At 41.1% G+C, this 5,255-nt stretch overlaps 1 long non-coding RNA gene across 1 annotated transcript; it reads left to right on the top strand.

Moving 5' to 3' along the window:
* Positions 1 to 1,291: 1,291 nt before the first annotated feature.
* On the top strand, positions 1,292 to 4,059 carry LOC121345943. The gene is made up of 2 exons (XR_005954036.1): positions 1,292 to 1,350; positions 1,889 to 4,059. It is a non-coding gene; the product is annotated as an uncharacterized LOC121345943 (long non-coding RNA).
* The last annotated feature ends 1,196 nt before the right edge of the window (positions 4,060 to 5,255 follow it).

The raw sequence follows: 5,255 nt of genomic DNA, 5'->3' as shown, positions 1-5,255 counted from the left end.
CTATGCTCATTTAGACCAGTAGTCAACTTTTCTTCTGAATTGCTCACTGATGAAAAAGAGAAAAAATGAAAGAAAAAAAAAAAAACAAAAAAAAAAAAGAAAAAAGAAAAACAAATGGCAGCACAGCAACACAACTGATAAACCTGAAGGTATTCCTGGCACTGCCAGGCTCCCACAGTACAGGCACAGAAGAGACTTTTCCCCAAACCTGCTGTTATAAAAATGAGAGCTATAGGTCTCACTACCTTAAATTTAGGATAATTTTCCTAAGTTTAATTAATTTTCCTATAATTCTTCCTAGTCAAAAGGAAGAATTCTACCTAGCACTTCTTGCTGGGTAAAAATACAGCCATGTTCTCTACCTGCTACTCAGGAATATGCTCCTCAAAGTTTAATTGCTTTTTAACTACTCACTGCAACCCCAGGCTTTTTTCTTTTTTAATTTTCTATCCAGCTACAGCAGCACTGAAGATTTCTCTTTCTTATCTGATCACAGGGGAAAAAAAAAAAAAAAAGAAGAAAAGAGAGCAGCTTATTCCTGTTTCCACCCTTTCATCCCTGGTTTCTTAAATGAGGCCTAAAGCCATTTACCTATTTAACCTTGTGGGGTAATTAAGTTGTTCAAGCTTAGTCAACTTGAGTTTCCCAGTTAAACTGGCCCCCTGCCAGCATTGTAAGCTTTCCATAAGCCAGTGGGGAAGGTTCACACAACACCTCTGCTCCCAGGGAAGCTCGGTGCTGCCCTGGTGATGTGCACAGACATCGGCGCTGCCAGAACCCCTCTGCCACCTTCAGAGGGGCTCAGGAGGGGACAGTGCCCTTCAGCACCACTAGCCAGAGGGAAAGCCAGTGCCACAACCCCTGGCACAGCCAAACGAGGGCTCCAGCACGCGTTGGGACTGTGTGTGCAGTAAGGCCGTGGCCGTTCTCCTCCCTGCTGTGGTTTTGGGGATGCCGAGGATGCTGCGGCTGCTGCCTCCCCCAGGGATGCAGGACCACATCTCCTGCCACCACTTGGCCATTAGCTCAGGGCTTGGCAAAGTGGTGCCAGCCCACAAGCTGTCACCAGCTCCCAGGGTGCGGCATTCACGTTCTCTGAAAAATCCCTTGGCTCAGGATTTTTCTCCTGGGAAGCTGAGAAGCCTCAGAGAAATGGAAAACATTTGTTATCTCATTTGTTTCTCCTGTGTTGTCCTCATGTGGAATGTGTTTGGAGATTGTTTACCCACAGGTGATTGTTCCATTGGATTCTGCTGTGAGCTGTTTTGACTCTTTGGCCAGTCAGTGCCAAGCTGTGTCAGACTCTGGAGAGAGTCTCGAGTTTTCATTATTCAGTATTTCAAGCATTCAGTAAGTATCCTTCCTGCATTCTTTAGTATAGTATCAGTAAGTATCCTTCCTGCATTCTTTATATACTAAAGAATATATTCTATATAATAGAATATACTATATTATATTCTTTAATATAATATAGTATCATAAAGTAATAAATTAGCCTTCTGAGGACATGGAGTCAGATGCACCATTGCTCCCAGCCACGGGGTCGCTTGTGAACACAAGAGCAGGGTGGCAGCAGGCCTTGTTGAACAGCCTCCTTTCCCTTCCCCGGCTATCCTCAGCGCACGCGCTCGCGCCGGATCGTGCCACGAGCAATATTGCTCCTGACAACCTGCAAAATATTTGTATGAACCTCACCGTTTGGTGTTTAAACATGTCATGGTGGCAGCTTCAAACAAACAAGCTGAGCTTATGGGGAGACCTTTTCAGACTTGCGCCATCTGACAGTAGCTTTCCTGTGTCAGTGCCAGCATTAAAAAAAAAAGAGTATTCTCTAATTTTAAAAAAAAAAAAAAAAGAAAGTGTCATGCATCTGCAAATTTGTCAGCAGGGCAGATGGCATCCCTTCCTGCTCCAGAGTTTGAAATAACAGCTCCCAGCTAGTGGAGGAAGAGCCTGAACACACCGAGAGCAAAACCACTCAGAAGTGCCTGGAATGGCACCAGCAGCGCTTGGGGAGAGAACAAAGCCTGGGCACAAGCGCGCTTCCTCAGCAGCTGAAGTGAAGACTGACAATGCCACATTCCCAGGGCAAATCCTGTTCAGCAGAAACTCCGGCCATCAGCTTGCTGCAGGATAGTTCCTCCTCGCTCACAGAGCTGGCATTTCTTTAAGCGCCCTTTTTCTGGCAGTATTTGCAATTCACACAGGGGACAGACCTGTGAAAATCAGCACAGCTCCAAAGCCTTCTTTTGCCGTTCAGCCTTCCTGATTTACAAGCGCTTCTTTCTGCGTGTGAGTGCTTCTTTTAGCTCCCTATATTGCATCCTTGCAATTCCTTAAATGAGCAGCAATTATCCTGCTCTTTCAAGATATGCATCTGCCATCACCCATTCACCAACACACTGCTTAGCAATGTATAAGATAAAGACTAAAAGGCATTTTCAGAATTAAAAAAAAAAATCAGTTTGAAATATCTCCACTGAATTCCAATGGTTTATTTACTTCATGGTGATCAAGAGATCACTGGCCTTTTACTTTCACTCACAGAGACAAGTATTTGTTATCAGATGGTAAACAAAAGTTTAGTTGTACATGGATAATTCATATTGAACTTCAATACAAAATGAATGCTATCCAAGGCTGCTTCAGAGAATGGTTTATTGTGAAACTTCACAGATGAAACTTCCTTATTAAAAAAAAAAAAAAAAGTTCTGCATTTCGAGCAGCTCCCATTTTAATGAATTGAGTTAAAGGGCTGGTTTCCTTCGTGCCACTTCTCTTGTCATTTACTCCAGGCAGTGACAGAGCAGGACATTTTTCCTAGTGGACAGTGTTTGGATTTTTGCTGGGTGCTCATGGGGAGACGATTAATATTTTTTGTATTTTTTATTTCACAACATATCCAGACTTTGAAAACTTGCCAGGTTTTGCCTTCAGTTTTGCTTAAAACATTAGTCTACAAAGCACCAATAAGCATCTCAAACTAAACTAATATCTGCATGTCATTACTTATAAATGTGTAGCTGCTTGCCTGGAGGCAGAAGAGCCATGATACTGCTACCATTGACTGTTATTTATAGGTAACCTTTTCTGGTTTAGCATTTCTGCTGTATTTTTTTTCCCAGATTTTGATTTTGCCTGCCCCTGATACTGCATGCAGCTCCACTTTCACCCTCACAGCTCTGGCCAAAGGGGGTCAGCTGAGAACCAGCCTTGGAGCATCCCCCAGGGCCTGGCTGGGCTCGGTTACCAGCACTTCCGAGCACAAATATGCAAAGTTTAATGAAGTCAGTGGAAAGACTCCTACTGGCTTTGGGTTAGCTTCAGATCCAGATGTAAATTATGGGAATGTGATTTTATTTCCATTACTCGTCCGCAATATTTTTTCCCTGTGTTAACAACATAGCTCCTTTTTAAACAATGACAGAATTGGTCTTTCCAGTCAAGTGATCCATTTGTCAGTAAATTACACTGCAGTATGACCAGATAGGCATCCTAAGATTGCTGCTGGATGGAAAAAGGTGAAAAGCCTCTTTCTGGGTTTGTGGGCAGTCATTGGCTTCAGGGGAATCATCCAGTATCCTGTCACTCTTTGTATTCAGCATTTTGAAGTTGGGGAATTGTTGTCCTGCCTTTCCAGAAGAACAATGGTATCTTCTTTCTGGAAGATAAATCGGAGCTCTAGGAAATGATAGGAAAACTGGTCTCTTGTGAGTCCCCAGCTGGCCAGTGGCAGAAGGAATATCAACATAGGAATCTGTAGCTCATGTCCCATTTCTGCTCTCTCTGTTCATGTGACATTTCCAGACTGTGTCACAGAAGAAAGCCCTTAGGAAGTGCACAGGAATCAGGATTTTGTCAGTTTAACAAGTTTAAAGAAATACATGTTCTCTGGAATCAAAAGCACAGGCCCTGAAAACAAAAGGACTCCTATCCAGGCAGTTTATTTTGAAGCTATAAAGTGATTGCTTTCCCTACACATTCATTTAAATAAAATAAAGATGTAAAGAAATAGTGGGAAGTAATTAAAGGGATCTAAATTAAAAACAAAAAAAAAAAGGAAAAATTTTCATTAAGAATGCTGGTGGTGTACAGCAGACGATGTCTGTGCAGTCATGTAGCAACAGACTTCGCTCTCTGAGTAATAATTTTCCCTCAGAACATGTTCTATTTATAACCCCCCTAAGCCTTTTGCAGTATGTTTCCTGTTCAGACACCAGAAAATGACTCAGCCAATCAGTCCAGTCACTTCCCAAACATGGGATTCAAAACTAGGGAGAAAATCATGAACATGCTCAAAACTTCAATGATGAGTCAAAAGACTCTTTAAACTGATTTTTTTTTTTTTTTTTTTTTTTTTTTTTTTTTTTTTTTTTAATTCTAAAGGTACATGTTAGAAATTGTTCTCTTTGTCATTTGGGAGCACTTAGGTTCTTGTTCTCCAAGAATGATAATATTTTGTTCATTCATTCACTGTGAAATGCTTTCTATCTCTGTAATTACTCTACCACTGTATTATATTTCAAAAGCAATGGCCAAAAACTGTAACATGGACAAGTCTCCAGCTGCTCTTCTTTGGTCTGGGGTGGGCAGTATTATGAAGAAGGACTTTATACTCTTAGCTTGCATAAGAAACTATATTAGAGTTACAGACAACTGGTTAAAATTGTAATTTTCAGCTTATTTACTGACTCACTGCTACATTTTCAGCTCTAGAATATGAGAACTGTTGCTACATTTTCTATGCACAAAAGTGAACTCTATTTAAATAATCATCCATAAACCTCCTCCAGCACATTAATCTGGAAAAAAATTGGAGATGGAACTGGGATACAGAGCAGAAGCATGCTCAGTTCTCCTTTCAAGAGCAGAAGCATTATCAAATACTTAAGGATGGAGTTCCACCCTAAACCAAGACCTGATGCATAACTGCAATCTGCACGATTCATTACAGCTACAACCACAGAAATTCTTCCACACTCCACAGCTTAAAAAGAGAAGTGTTTCCTTTTGTCCAGATGTAAAAGCACCACATTTCTGGCATTTCAGCCATTTAGCTTAAAGAGAGCATCACCTGCAAGTCTTGTCCTAATCTGTTTGCACTAAAAAAACCCAGAATATTCCTGACCCTTTGGAACCTGAATAATGCCTTAGAGTTTATGAGACCATGGTCTATTAAGCAGAAGAACACACATGATCCAAAGCTATAAAATTACCTTCATTTGATATCTACTTCAATTTATTTAGGGTTTGTT

The sequence above is a fragment of the Onychostruthus taczanowskii genome, unplaced genomic scaffold (assembly GCF_017590055.1).
Source record: "Onychostruthus taczanowskii isolate IOZ18803 unplaced genomic scaffold, ASM1759005v1 scaffold76, whole genome shotgun sequence".
Lineage (NCBI taxonomy): Eukaryota > Metazoa > Chordata > Aves > Passeriformes > Passeridae > Onychostruthus > Onychostruthus taczanowskii.
The sequence above is the reverse complement of the archived record's forward strand: the minus strand, read 5'-3'. Positions and strand labels throughout refer to the sequence as shown.